The following is a 16377-nucleotide window of genomic DNA, read 5'->3' as shown; positions in this document are numbered from 1 at the left end:
TAACTCTTTTAATTCTGTAGGAGCCATACGACACGGAGCTATGGAAATTGGGGCAGTTCCCGGAATCAGATCTATAGAAAATTCCACTTCTCTTTCTGGTGGCAACCCTGGTAACTCCTCTAGAAATACATCAGAAAATTCACATACAACTGGCACTGCCTGTATCTTTGACTCAAATACCTTAGTATCCAACACATACGCCAAATAAACATCATACCCTTTTCTAACACACCTCTGAGCTGTCATAACTGAAATCATATCGGATAATCCCTCTGTCTGATTAGATTTAACCCAAAGTAATTCTCCATTCTGGCATTTCAACACAACATATTTTTGTCTACAGTTTACTACTGCATCATGCTGAGTTAACCAATCCATGCCCAATATCACATCAAACTCATCAAAAGGCAATAACATCAAGTCAACCGGGAAACAAATACCTTTTACCATCAGTGGACAATTTTTACAAACTTTATCCACTATCACAAACTGGCCCAGGGGGTTCGAGACTTTAACCATAAATTCAGTAGGTTCAACAGACAAATTTTTAACAAATGCTAATTTTGTGCATATATATGAATGTGTAGAGCCAGGATCAATTAATGCAATAACAGTAGTATCATAGAGAGAAAATGTACCCGCAATTACATCAGGAGAGGACGCCTCTTCACGAGCTCGAATAGCATATGATCTTGCAGGTGCTCTAACATCTGATCTAACCGCTGAATCTTTGAATGCACCCCTATTACTTGCCCCCACTCCTGAGTTTCTCTGCGGTCTACCTCTGGTAGGAGCATTACCTGATCTCGCACTCGTTATTTCTTCTCTTTTAGTTGTTTCAGGACAATCCCGAATAAAGTGATCGGATGCTCCACATCTGAAACAAACATTTTCACCTGCTCTACACTCTCCGGGGTGGCGTCTCCCACATTGAGGACATTCCGGTCTAGGAGGTCGAGTACTGCCAGTACTTGCAACTGTAGTGGTTTGAGCTCTAAAACCCTCGAATCTTCTACTTCTGCTTCGGCCAGAATATATATGTGGAAAATGTGATCCGCTAGAGAGCTCCCTAGGCCTCTTAGATGTAGACTGAAATGATTTACTCATTTGCCTCTTCTTTGTATCCTGCGCTCCAGCTTCAGCTTTGCTCTTCTCTTTTTCTTTTAACAAGTCTTCTACTTGACAAGCTCTTTCTACCAGAACAACAAACTCTCTGATTTCCAATACACCCACTGATAGTCGGATGTCATCATTAAGCCCATCTTCAAATCTCTTACACATGTTGGCTTCGGTGGATACAAATTCCCGAGCATACTTACTAAGTCTGACAAATTCGCGTTCATATTCAGTCACGGACATCTTACATTGTTTTAGCTCAAGAAACTCCTTCCTTTTCTGCTCTGTAAATCTCTGGCTGATGTACTTCTTTCGAAACTCCTCCTGAAAGAAATCCCAAGTAACCCTCTCACTCGGTACGATAGACACGAGAGTCTTCCACTAATGATAAGCGGAATCTCTGAGAAGTGAGACCACACACTTCATACATTCTTCCGGTGTACAAGATAATTCTTCAAAAACCCTGATGGTATTCTCAAGCCAGAATTCTGCTTTTTCTGCATCGTCATCTTTGGTAGCCCGAAATTCTTCAACCCCTTGCTTCCTAATCTTATCAACAGGTGGTCTCTCCCTGATAAATATACTTGCAGCTGGGGAAGCTACATGGGGAACCTGTGAATCTTGAGGGGGTGGAGGTCTTACAGCCGGATTCGTACGAACGAACTCGGCAAACCAATCAGTCATGGCTTGGAAGAAGGCTTCTCTAGCTCCTCCTCCCTGTCTATCTGATGCAGGTCTTTCACTAACATTAACATCTGATGGCACCGTCCCTTCTGCGGGAATAGGTGCATTACTCTCTACTTCATCTGTACTAGCTCGTTCAGGATCCATAACTATAAAAGAAAACATTTTAAAATCGTCAGGAGTCGTCACACTATCAAAATATATAAGTATGGCATGTATAGGTAGACTCTTATTCTTACTGAGTATTTCCGAGAACCGACTAAACCTGCTCTGATACCAATAAAATGTAACACCCCTTACCCGAGACAGTTTCCGGAGTCGAGCACGAGGCATTACTTAGCTTATCTTACCAATTCGGAGCATAAAAACTAGGTTTGAAAATTTATTTCATTATTCGCAGCAAATCTGTCCAATCGCGCAGCAGTTACTAAATTAATTATAAATTGAGCTACAGAACTCGAAATTTAATTCCGTAAATTTTCCCTGAAACTAGACTCATATATCTACTCACCATAAAATTTTTAGAATTTTTTGTTCAGCAAATTAGTACAGTTTATTAGTTAAAGTCTCCCCTGTTTCACCACCTGACTGTCCTGACCTCTAGTCACTAAAAATAAGTTTTCTCACTGTAGGATTTTCATATGAAGTTCTTACTTGTTTCTACAGAAAATAGACTCATTAAGGAATCTAAGCATGTAAATTTCAACTCATAACCATTTTTTTACAATTTTTAATTATTTTCTAAACTCAGAACAGGGGACTCCAAAAACAGTTCTGACCCTATCTTACTAAAATTCACATATATTAAAATATAAATTTCCTTTTTCTACACCGTTATTTTTCCATGAAAATAGACTCAACAAGTTTTAATTCCATATATCATTCACCCTCTAATTCATTTTATACTATCTTGGGTGATTTTTCAAATTCACGTCACTGTGTTGCCTGAATTCTGTTTCTTTGCAAAATTTTATCCTTTCATGATTTCCATGCATAATTTATCACCTAATCTTTCATAACAACAAACACCTTCATCCTTAACCATTTTAATAACCGTACATCATCAAATACTTACACATCACTCATTAGCAAAATCATCATTACAAACATACAAAATAACTAAATCCCTATACATGCCATAACTCAAACGTGTTTCGATATAAAATACCGAGCAGTTGTAGTTGATAGTGTGGACGATCTCCGACTTCTTTAGGATCCTTGAAGTAGCTTTGCAATACTATAAGAGAAAGAGAAATAAAAGAAGTAAGCATAAAGCTTAGTAAGTTTACTAGCAAATAAATAACAATATTTAACTTAAATAATTAAACTCAATGTCTATATCTCTAGTTTACTCTTTAGTTAATCTCATACTAGTTCTCTTACTTGTTTACTTAGAATACTTGTGTGCATAACTTACTCAATCCTTGCTGCATCGTTGAACATCAATTGATAGTATAATAAGTTCTTAAGTCTTACAACTTACCTGAGCTTGCCATTTATGCTTTAAACTGAACTTTCATGAACATGATTCGTTTACAAGTCCGTTGAGCTACATTGGAATAATAAGGATACTCGGGTCTCTTCTGATAATAACATGCCAAAGCCATGTCCCAGACATGGTCTTACATGGGATGTTCTCGTGATGGTGCCCATGCCATGTCCCAGACATGGTCTTATAGGGGACCTCTCATCTCGGTGCCAACGCCATGTCCCAGACATGGTCTTACATGGGACCTCTCGTCTCGGTGCCCATGCCATGTCCCAGACATGGTCTTACAGGGGACCTCTCATGATCTTAAGGATGCCAATGCCATGTCCCAGACATGGTCTTACATGGGATCTCTTTACCCAAATGTCATGACATTCGTATCCAGTACCATCCTTATATATCAACGGGACTTTTAAATTTTAATTCTCTATCATTTCATGCTTGGATCATCATCAAATAAATTCATAAAATAAATTCATAATTGCTGGAAATTAACAGCATTAATAATAAATATTGAAATATTGCATTTATTTACCGTAAACTTACCTCGGTACCAATTATAGCCAAATTCACCAACTTAGTCTTCAACTTTATTCTTCCCTTTGTCTAACCTCGAGTTTCGTACTTCTTGATCTAAAATAGTAAATTTAACTTATTTAATAATCACATTCATTAAAACAGCCCTCGACTCTAACTTTTTCAAAATTACAATTTTGCCCCTAAACTTTTACATAATTACATTTTTGCCCCAAGGCTCGGAAATTAAACTTAATCTCTTATTCTTATGTTTTATAACATTCTGAACATTTTTCCCTTCTATGGCAACATCAAATTCCCACTCTAACATGTACTTATGAACATTAGGTATTTTTACCGATTATGTCGTTTTACTCGTTTTCACTTAAAATCGCTTAGCAAAAGTTGTTTAACATAATTTCTAGCTTCATATTCTATCATAAAACATCAAAATAAACACTTTTCACCTATGGGTATTTTTCCAAATATAAACCCTAGGTTAAATTATTGCTAGAATAAGCTAAATTAAGCTACCGGGATCTCAAAAACGTAAAGAACATTAAAAACGGGGCTTGGGATCACTTACTATGGAGCTTGGAAGCTTGAAAACCCTAACTATGGCTTCCCTCCTTGCTGATTTCGTTCATATGAAGAAGATGATGATTTTTGCCATCTTTTTCCCTTTTAATTCATTTTAATTACTAGATTACCAAATTGCCCCTAACTTAAAAATTTTCTATTTCACTTATCTCATGTCCATTTTTGTCTACCAAGTTACCAATGGTATAATTATCATATAAAGACCTCCAATTTAAAGTTTCATAACAATTGGACACCTCTAACATGTAGAACTCAACTTTTGCACTTTTTACAATTTAGTCCTTTTGACTAAATTGAGTGCCCAAACGTCGAAATTTTCGAACGAAATTTTCAAAAAATCATTTTGTGAAATTGTAGACCATAAAAATATAAGAAAAATAAAATTTTTCTCATCGGATTTGTGGTCCCGAAACCACTGTTCCGATAACCTCAAATTTGGGCCATTACAGAGACATCTCTCCATTTCTGCGCATACTGTCTAAAAGTTTCTGACGGCTTTTTCTCTATCATTTGCAAAGTTATCCGGTCTGGTACCATATCCGATACATGCTTGTATTGCTCACAGAATGCTGATGCCAAGTCCTTACAAGATCGGATCCTTTCCCTACTAAGCTGGTTGTACCACCGAAGAGCGATCCTACTAGACTATCCTGAAAACAATGTATGAGTAGCTGGTCTTCATTCACGTAACTAGTCATTTTTCGGTAAAACATGATAAGATGCGCCTTTGGACATCTCGTGCCATCGTATTTTTCGAAATCAGGCACCTTGAACTTCGGAGGCAGAACTAGATCGGGCACCAAACTGAGCTCTTTGGCACTTAGTGCAGAGAAGGCTTCAGTACCCTCTATTGCTTTGAGTCTTTCCTCTAAGCTCCTATACTTCTCTTGAGCCTCATGATCGTCCGTTCTCAACCTGGCTATTTCCTCTGGATCGTCCAAATCTGGAACAATTGGATTGGCAGGATTAGCCCCAGAATTTGATATGAATATTCCTTGACCTAAATGAGTATGTGGCACCGGCCGTTGCTCTGGGTCTGTAGGTTCTCCTTAGGTGTACTCTCGTTGTGCTGCGCGGGCGTGTGGTGGAGTGAATCCGGGGGGATAGAGCGGGTCTTGATTGTGATTAACTCTTGACCAAGATTCCTCGATGTCAGGGCTCTGCATGGGTCCCTTTCCTTTAACTAAAACTGACATCATCTCCATCATCTTGGCCATTTGATCCTTCTGTTCGAGCGATTCTTCTCATGATCTCACCATTAAGTCTCTCGTCTCTTGCTGTGACCTAGCCAACTGCTCTTGTAATTCCTTTTGGATTCTTTCCATTCTTTCAATCCTTTCATTGAATGCAGCCTCCATTGTTCTAGTTTGCCGACGCGTTCTATACGAGTGGCGTGGTTCCAGATTTGAAGTATTGCAACTGCGAATTGTACGTTTTAACCTCAGCAAATGAGTACAGGATATGCCATGAATGAATGAATAAATGCATGAATGCTTGAATGCCAAATGAATGTTAGTCATGAATGACATGTAAGGAATTGGTGTTGATTTCAAGATAGCCCCTATTTAGGCATTTCATTCATCAAAAGAGTTCATTACAAAATATTTTGCCATTTTTGATTCAGCTATTACACAAACTTTCTAGCTATATCGCCATATTTCTTTATTCGCTCTAAGAATTCCGATATGCTCGATCGTTGGCTTGGTGGGAATTGACAACTGAGATTTTCAACTTCTTTCGATAATTGTACCACGTGCATGGCTACCCCACGAACTTCATTGATCAAATAGCTAAGTTGACTTTCTTTTTCCTGGAGGCCCTCTTCGTAAGCATGAACTTCTCTATCATACTGACTATCTTTTTCTTCCAAAGCCTTCAAGAGAGTATCTAACTATTGTTGGCCATCTTACAGCATATCTTCTAACTCTCGTATCCTTTCTTTTAGTTCTTGACGTTTAGATCGACTAGTCATCACCTCGGCAGACACGACTTCGTATTCGGCATTCTTCTTCCTCAATTCTATCATAGCCCGCGCAGCCTTTTCTTCCTCTTTCTTTGCTTTTCCTTTCCAAAACTCCATCCCTCCTTTAATGGTGCTTATCTCCTCTTTCCATTCTGCTGACGACTTGCCCAGCCCACTATTTTTTATTGTGCCTCTTAACTTTTTATTTTCCAGATGGAGGTCTCTTAAGTCATTTCTCACGACTTCAACTTCTTTTTGCACTTTCTCAGTTCTGGATCTTTCAATCTGAATGTCGATCTTCAATTGGTAGTTTTCTTCTTGAAGGGCACTAAGGTCCCGAGACATCTTGGCCTTTTCTCGTTCAAATTCTTGTCTTGCTATTTCTAGTTCAGATGACATTTCCTCTGAGAAAGGATTCTGGACGGTGTAGTTTGTTGATGAGATTTGCTGACTATTTATCTGTTGCTTCCTCCATATGTCGTAATCTTGAGTTAGGGTATCAGCATATAAGGTCAATTCCATTAGATGAATTTTCTTCCAAGATTTTGCATTGTCTCGGACCTTCTTCATATATCCTTCACCCACGAAAGCGAATTCTGATTATGCTAATCCTCCAGTGGCTGGTATGAATTGCCGCGAAGAAAATTGCCTTTGGACTAATAGTGGGGCATATCCGACTCCTCCCCATAGTCCGAGTAGTGGCACCTAATCTTGATCTTCGACCTTGTATAGCAGAACTGACGGGCGTATCCACGGCGCTCTCCAAGTTACGTCATTGGCGCGAAGATTCTGAAAGACTGAGACCCAGTGTTGTTCAGTGACCTCCTTCGGCCATTCTTTCTTGAGATAAGCTTCTAACGGGGAGAATGCTTTAGAAAACATATGGAACGGTGTGCGCTCTACTTTCCAGAAGTGGCTCAGAATCCAAACATTAAGTAACTGCGCGCATTCGATAAAACAACCTTCCCCTTTCTTCCTACAGCTACTTAGTGATCTGAAGGTTTCTGCCAGGATAGTTGGGACGGGGTTGATTCCTTGTTTTAATTTTTCGAAGAAATCTACCACCGCAACTTCTATGTGTCCAAGGACCTTCGGGAAGATGATCAAACCGTAAATGGCCAGAGCAAACAGATTTACCCTTTTCAACATGTCGGGATGGTTCAGAATCAAGTCTCGTAGGGAAAACCATGGAATGCAAATGGTTTCATTCTTTTTCTTTATCTGTTTTTCGGCCCACGCGTCAGTCATGTCTGTCAATCTCACTAACTTTTTCTTGAAGGTCATTGGCTTAGGCTCTTTCACATATATCTTATAGGATTTTACATTATCGACACGGAGCAAAGCAGCATACTCCTCTATAGTAGGAGTCATATCTTCTTGGTTAAAGATAAAACATGTGTAAGCCGGATCCCAAAATCTGACCATGGCTTGGATCAATCGTTCGTCTACGCTGACAGCAATCAAGTTGGCTATGTCTCCATATCTCTCAGTGAAGATACCCCTAGTATCTGAGTCCCACTGATTCCACACCCGAACCAAATCTTCAAGGTTATTTTGGCGAACATTTACAGTTACGTGCTCGGGCAGATTGGCAATACATCCCTCCACTAGACTATCCCCTCTTTCTTTCTGAGTCTTTAGAGACCAGTCTCGAACCGCGGCATTCCTCTCGGTTGTTTGTATAATTGACTCTTCCATTAGAAACCCGTTTTTTGGCAACCGATCTTTAGTTAACACCTTTCTAATATGATGCCTATAATGCATGATGAAAAACAATACGGCAAAGACAAATAATCTTGATTAGTAATTAAATACAGACAGAAAAAATATGGAAAATTGAACGAATCAAATTACCCAAATCTAGTTTATTAAACAGACCCAATCCTCTTTGTATAGACAGTGAAAATGCAAAAGGCAAGAGGCGTTCCTCCCGTGCACTTATTTTGGTGACTACTAAACAGACGGAGGTTCAGCATGGCTCTAGTTGGATGGCTCGTATGGTTCACTATATGCGGTTTTGGTTCTAGATGGGTACTCGAATCGTCTGTACTGTCATCTACTAAGATTAGTACAGAGTCTCGGCCATGGCCCATCATAAGCTTACGAGATCAATTCGAGGGATTACATTTACTTATGCCTATGCGGAGGGACGAGTTAACTCACGAAAGCATAAGTCATATGTAACCCGAAAGTATTCACTAGCCTGTGCGGAAGAACGAGTTAACTCACGAAGGCGTAGCGTTTACTTTCACTTAACAGGGACGGAGCCCGGGTAGAGAGCTCATGTTATGCAAAATGCAAGTGCACGGTGCGTGAGGAGAAACTTGCAAACCTTTCATTTATTTTAAAACTACAACACTAAAACCGTAAAACTTAAAACTGAAAAACGAAAGATAAAACAAATTAGGAGATATGTATGTATGATTTTTTGAAAACAAAACTTAAGGATCATGATTATAGATTAATTTGAACACGGAACTTTGAAAATTTTGACAACACGCATTTAATTCAACTCGACTCTCAAAAACTGTTCCCCAGCGGAGTCGCCAGTTGTAGCGACGTAAAAATGTTTAGCTTTGGTCGCTAATTGTGGCGATTTATTGAAAACTTGAAAACTGAAGTTTGATTTTAAAATAAAGAGGGAGTCGCCACCGATCTTTTTTCCTAGGTGTGATCGGACACCTATTAGATTTATTTTTTAAAACAAAAGGAAGGTCGAGTTTAGGTCTACGTCAAAAGTCCAGAGAAAAATAAGGTTCGAGAGTCAGTTACGCGCGGGGAAGGTATTAGCACCCTCGCGACGCCCAAAATTAGTATCTTATAAACACGTGTTGTCTTGATTTTAAAAAATGCGAGTTCAATGTAATATTTAGTCGTGATCCGATTGAAAAGACGAAAAATTTTAGTTTTTATTTTTTTGGTTTTTTAGAAGGGTGTTCCGTCTTTAGCACGAGCCGACAAATTCCACCCAACATAGCGATGAAATCTACGACTTAATGTTAAATCGGCGCGTTGCTTTATTTATTGAAATTAATTAAAACATAAGAAAAAAATATTTCTAAAGTGAGAATTTAAAAATAGATAAACGACGCAAACAATGATATCATTAATGAAAAATTTTAACATGGAATACTAGAAATTATTATAACAATAATAATGATATTTGCAAAAAAAGAAAATAAAAATAAATCATGTACTAATAATAAGAAAAAATGATATATTTGGTAATAATAATATAAAATAATATGTACATAAAAGATACTTCATATATATGCATATAATAAGAGTATATAATAATAATAATAATATCTACAATAAAAGAAAATATTAGGAAATGTACAAAAAATATATATATAAAATATTTACAATAATGATGTAAATAAACAACATATAAAATATTTGAAATAACATATAAATGAAACATTTTTTTAAAAAAAGGTTAATAAATGAATTAAATAGATTTATGACATGGCTAAAAACAAATTAAAATTCGGGATATAAAAGTATAAATATTGGATAGTTAATTAGGGATCAAAACGAAAACCAAACAAGATCTGAGGGCCAAATTTAAAAAAACAAAAGAAGATAGAAAATGGGGGTTAATTGAATGAGGTTGTGAGAGAGGAGGACTAAACGCATAAATTTCCCTTTTAGGGAAAGTGCACAAACCCCATCCACCAAACAAAATAGTGTCGTTTCAACACCATTATTTAAAAACAAAGATTTTTTTTTGTGTTTCATTTTCAACCCCCAATCTTAAAAAAAACAAAAAAAACTTCCATGCTCTCTTCCCCTCCCCCTTTTTCTTTCTGTCGATTGGGTTCCTTAGAGACCCGCCCTACCGCCAACGACGACGGCGGTGACCGCCGTGTACAGCGAAGGAGCGCAACCTAGGTACCTACTTTAAAATTTTTTTATGTTTCTTTGTTAAAAAAAGGTTTTCTTGAAAAAAAAGGAAAAAAACAATGAATAAATATGAAAAAAACAAGGTAAGCAGAGAACAAAAAGAAGAAAAATGGAAAAAAAGAACAAAACTAAACCTCTTGAACCTTCCTTCTCTTTTTTTGTTTTCGTATCCGTTTTTATTTCCAATATCTGTGTTACAATCTTTCTTTTAAAAAAAAATAAACCCCCCTTTACAACATTTTTGAATGGCTTTTTATAGCCATCTTTTACAAGTTTTTTTATTACTTTTGCCATATTTTCCCGTCTTGCTTGTTTGCTCTGTTTTTGCAGGGTATGGGGGTGACTGGTGGAGCAGGTGATGGTGGCTGGTGTCAGAGGAAAGTGGGGAGGTGGCTAGGGTTTTTTTCTTTGCTGGAAAATGTTTAGTAGGTTAGTTTAGGTGGGCTGTTGGTTTAGATTGGGTTTGATGATGTTGGGCTGATGAAATTGGGGTGGGTATTTGGTTGTATCTGGGCCAAAATTGGCCTACAACATTGTGTTGTACTACAAAACCGGCTCAATTCTTAGCTTGAATATGTAATTCAATCTTTGAACAAGTCTATGTTTTATCTAAATTTATTTTTACTTAAATATGGTTACGTATGAATTATGTCTAAAATTATGTGTCGAAACCATTTTTTTTAAAAACAGGATCGACTTGATTTTGGAAATGAAAACGAGAAAACGAGAAAACGGGAGTCGCCACCAATCTTTTTTGTTTGGGTGTGATTGGATCACTTAGAAATTTGGTCATTTTAATAAAATCTTTCAATTTGCTAAAACAACAATTTTGGTCTACGAAATTTGAGAAAATAGGTTCGGGAGTCAGTTACATGCGAGGAAGGATTAGCACCCTTGTCACGCCCAAAATTGGTACCAAATTAATTAGTTAGTGTCTTAATGTCGGAAGTTGAAAATGGGGAATGGATTTAGAATGCGATCCTTTTTTATTAACGTCGATTTTAAAAATGCTTGAATTAGATCAAAATGATCGCTAAAGTTTTCTTCGTCTCGAGATACTGGAGTATCATATCCCGTAAGTTAGGACACGATACCATGAACTCCCGAGCGCAAGTTTATCCTTAACTTTCATTGGAATTCTATGTATTTTAAAACTCGGAAGGATGTTTTGGCCGTTTAGGATTAATGAGAAAACCGAAATCCCGTAAGTTAGGGCACAATTCCTCGATATTCCAAAACGCGAAACATTACCTTATTTTGAAAATTTTTGTTTTTGAATAAAAGACATGGGTCTATATTGAACAAATACGTTGGAGCTGACACACAATATGATTTGAGCTAAATAAAACAAAAGTGTTAGATAAAGCATGGAATAATGAAACATGAATTAAATACAATATTAATGAATGTCACAATATGAAGATGTTAATAAATAATTTCTAAGAAGCTTAAAAATGATAAAAGCTTAAAAATGTTTACTATTTCAAAGTAAATAGGATAAAAGTTTAAAAATGATAACAAATGAAATAATTAAGATTTAAAACTCATAATTCCAAAGAAAGGTTCAAAATAAACAACGCATGAAAAAGATTCAACGTTAATAAAACAATTTGAAATAAGATAATATATAACGCAAATTTCAAATAAATAATATGCTAAATAAATTAAAATAATACACAAGGTAAAATAAAAAGAACCCTTTAAAATAACATATGAAAGAACTTAAGAATAAATAATGTGTAAAGGAGAAATTTAAAATAAATAATGTACAAAAATAATTTAAATAGAAATATATAAATAAATAAATATTCCAAAATAAATAATACACATATATAAAAGTTTAAAATAAGTAACGTATGAAATCTTAAAATTAGTAATAATAAAAGGTTTACGATAAATAATAAAAGAATTTAAAAATAGTTTTCATGTAAAATAGTGTAACTAAATAACATTTGAAAAGAAACTTAAAATAGATAATACATAAATAATAGTTTAAAATAAATAACGTATGGAAATATTTCAGAATAAATAATATGTATAGTAGTTAAAATAAATAATATAAGTAAAATATTTAAATCTATAATAATTTACAGTACATAAGACGTAAAAAGAAAAAAAAAACAAAAAAGGGTTCAAATGACTAATAATAAAATGGTTCAATATAAATAATAAAAGATAAACAAACTTAGAATAAATAATAAAACAGTTTCTAAGAAGCTGAAATAGTAAACAAATAAATTAATTAAGTTGATTAGGACTAGACAGAAATTGAATTGAAAATTAAGGTGCAAATTGTAAAGAACGGAAAATTGGCCATCAAGGACCGAGATGAAAGGCGCTGAAACAATGAGGGATTGAATGGGGAATATCCCCAGCCCTCATGCGTTGCATTTCAAGATGGACCGATCTGAAGTAAACGCAAAAATACGTGGAAAAATTAAAAAATAAAAGAGGCAAACAAAGGTCACATTGCAAGGCGTCGCAAGAGCGGAAAGGCTGGGCGCACAATTATCCCATTCACTGCAAACACGTGGATCCTCAAGGGGAACGGGTTGGGTCACAGGTTAAAGGCCAAAACGACGTCGTTTTGGCCTCTGAACCTACACATTAAAACAGCGTCGTTTCATGTGTTATATAAAAGTCGTTTTGGCCTCTGAACCTACACATTAAAACAGCGTCGTTTCATGTGTTATATAAAAGCAAAAATTTCCTTTTTATTTCTACTCTTTACCCCTTTTAAAAAAAATCTCCAAAACCCTCAAATACTCTCAAAATACTCTCAACCCCCCCACTCTTGGCTGACCCTTGGCTCGCCGGTGGTTCATCGTGCCTTCGCCATGAGCGGTGGCCGGAACCACACAATAACGGGCTCTTTCAGTCCTACTCTTAAGTGCCCTTGAAGGCTAAACCACCGAAGCCCTAAGAATCGAAGGGAGGAGACTCTCAACACCCCTCTTAGGTCCGATATCGGCGACAGAGAAGAGTCCCCGACATCGCGGCCGCGAGATTCAGGTGAGCCCCTCTTTTTTTTTTAAATAAATTTGTAAAAAATGAAATAAAATAAAAACAAGAAAATAAAAGAAATAAAAAAAGATTAAAATAACAACCTTTTCAAAAATCTATTCTACGTTTTGATTTCTAATATGTGTAATACAACCTTTTTTTTTTAAATCCCTTTTTTTTTACATTCATTCGGTGATGGCTTTTATAGCCAAACAAAATACATTATTTTTATTGTTATTGTTTCGCTTCTCTGCTTTCTTCTTGTTTGCTGCTTTCTTTGCCATGTTTGCAGGTTGGGGCAAAGGTCAACGAGGGAAAACCTTGTCATTTCGGTGCAAGGAAGGAACCATCGGGCAAAGGGTACGTTGACGGAGGCACGTGGAGTGCGGGGCAACCAAGGCTGCGGCGCTGGGGTTGGATAGAAACCCTAGGGTTTTTGAAAATTTTAAACATTTTGGGCCTGTCGGGCTTTGTATTTTTTGGGGCTTAGATTTGGACTTGGACTATTTGTTATTTGGTTTTTGTTTTTATGTTTTTGTTTGGGCTGGTTAATGGTTTGGGTCCGGGTAAATTTGGGTACTTACATTATGTATAGAATTACGAAAGGAGTTTCTGTTTGAGCTTGCCATATTGCATTGTAAGGGGTGGGATGATGCGAACGGAGAAAGTTGAGTGGTTTATCTGCACTATTGAGTGGTTTATCCACACCGTATTAGCAGCTTCAATCTGCAAACATGTTATGCATCCACAACCTTCTGGCAACTTATCTGCAAAAACTTTTTATCAAAAAATCCGATGGTTCATCCACCCTTTTTACTAGTGGTTTATCTACAATGAGTGGTTCATGTGGTGTTATCCACAATGTGGTGTAAAGGTAGAGGAGTTCTAGAGAACTCCTACTGTGGTGTATAGCTGTGAGGTAGGACCCTTTTCTGATAAATTAAAATTGCATTGCATTTATAAACATTTTAATGGCAGTGAATATCGAGAAATTATGATAATGAGTTAATCTAAAACACCGAAATTTCGAGTTGCTATTCAATTTGTGTTTATCCTTTCAGTTAATATTCTATATGTTTTGTCTACTGTTTGCACTGATTTTATTGTGATGAAACTCACACTGAGCTTCATAGCTCACTCCCTTTTTATTTCTATATTTACAAATAACCCACTAGGTTAGGATGTGGACTTTGCATACAGAGGATTCAACTCGGATTGACCGTTCTATCATAAGAAAAATTTAAAATTACTATTTGATATTTTTATTATTCCAAGACTATATCGTTTTATTTTGAATCGTAGTTTGGGACTTAGGTTTGTTTTAATTAGCATGCATATCTTTTAATTTTTTTTTAAAAAAATGTTGAATTATAGACTTTAATCAAATATGCATGAAATATAGATTTTATTAAAACTAAGTTAAAAATCACTTTTGTTTTTCAATGATAATCATTCTTTACAAGAAAGATGTTAAACTAATTGTCTTTTTTAACTCATGGATTTTTCTGAAAATAAATTAAGTTTTCTTCTAAAATAAATAAAATTTTAAATTGACTGTTTTATAAACCTCGATCGCTACTAGGCCATTTCGGTGGTCAATGTAATCTCCTGAATTCGGGTCTAACGTTTAGGCCGGATTAGGGAGGTTACAATTTGGACAAATGGATTTAGACAAATAGTTGTCCAGATCCATTCTCTTTTTTAATAAGTTTACTTATTTTCAATTTTTTATAAATATTAATTTTTTGGTTATTATTATTTTAAAATATATAAAACATAAATCCATAAATATATACATATGCAAATAAAAATGGGTTAGTATTTGATACATTAGCAGTGTGTTTTTTTTATTCCGTAAACAACCATAAAAAATCGCCATGTGTTTCTTTTTTTTTAAACATTTATTTTTTAATATTTTACTATACATTATTGGACACTTGTCAACCCCCTAGCCCTATTTGTGGAGTTTAAAAACTCCACTAGTAGTGTACCAAATATTTTTCCATTAGAAATATATATAAAAATTTATAGGGTGAGTATTTAATACACTAACAATGTACTTTTTTATTCCACAAATAGCCTTAAAAACTTGACATATATTTCTTTTTTTAAATGTTTATTTTTAGGGTGTTCACTGCCCCAGATGTGACTTAGGTTTGAGTTACGATAGTCGCGTTGCTGTTAGGACTTTACTCTTCTATTGTAATTCATTAAAAAATACTTATTTTTTTAATATTTTACTATACCTCTATAAAACACTTATCAACTCCTGACCCTGCTTGTGGAATTTAAAAACTCAACTGACAATGTATCAAATAATTTCCCAAATTTATAATATATAATATATAAATTAATAAAAACTATAAATTTATAAAAATACATAAACATATAAAAGAACTAAAAAAACTCTCTACAATGAAAGGACATATGGTTGTCCAAATACATTTGTATCTAAATAACCTTGTATTTAGGTTTCATTCTTAACGTAAAAAACTTTATGTTTTTATTAATTTATATATCTTATGATTTTAAAATTTTATATATTTTTTATTTCAAAATAATAATATAAAAAAATTAACATTTTATAAAAAAACATATAAATTTACTAAAAATACATCTAGAATGAATCTAGATAAATGAGTGTTTAGATTCATATGTATCCGAACAACTATTTGTCCACGTTAATTCTTGATGAGAAGAAAATATTCTTGATGAGAAGAAAATATATTTTTTTTATTAGGCTTACGTGTAAAAAAATCCTTTAATAATGCAAAATAAAAATAAAAATCAATTAAGCTCCTATATTAAATTCACACCCAATTAAGCCCATATTGTTAACTAAAATAATTAATTAAACCATCCATTAACAATTTTTGTCATCAACGGTGTTGACTGTTCAAATAAATTGACGGACGAATCAAATGGTGAAAAATAGCAACTTCAGGTTTAACCTAATAATTTCCCATAAAAATAATTAAAAATCAGGAAAAATTAAAAGATATTATAAAAACTAAAAGTATTACAAATATTAATATTGCAATAAAATTATAAAAACTTGCAAAAATTATAAAAATATAAAAATCTAATAAATTGAAATAAA

General features: G+C 35.0%; 2 long non-coding RNA genes across 2 annotated transcripts; both read left to right on the top strand.

Moving 5' to 3' along the window:
• The first annotated feature begins 10102 nt into the window (after positions 1 to 10102).
• On the top strand, positions 10103 to 10904 carry LOC121212245 (uncharacterized). Its single transcript, XR_005907410.1, has 2 exons — positions 10103 to 10262; positions 10605 to 10904. It is a non-coding gene; the product is annotated as an uncharacterized lncRNA (long non-coding RNA).
• Positions 10905 to 12966: 2062 nt separating this feature from the next.
• Positions 12967 to 14241, top strand: LOC107894178 (uncharacterized). Its single transcript, XR_001683176.2, has 2 exons — positions 12967 to 13286; positions 13570 to 14241. It is a non-coding gene; the product is annotated as an uncharacterized lncRNA (long non-coding RNA).
• The last annotated feature ends 2136 nt before the right edge of the window (positions 14242 to 16377 follow it).

Source organism: Gossypium hirsutum, chromosome A13, assembly GCF_007990345.1.
Source record: "Gossypium hirsutum isolate 1008001.06 chromosome A13, Gossypium_hirsutum_v2.1, whole genome shotgun sequence".
Lineage (NCBI taxonomy): Eukaryota > Viridiplantae > Streptophyta > Magnoliopsida > Malvales > Malvaceae > Gossypium > Gossypium hirsutum.
This window is presented reverse-complemented; position numbering and strand designations above follow the sequence as displayed.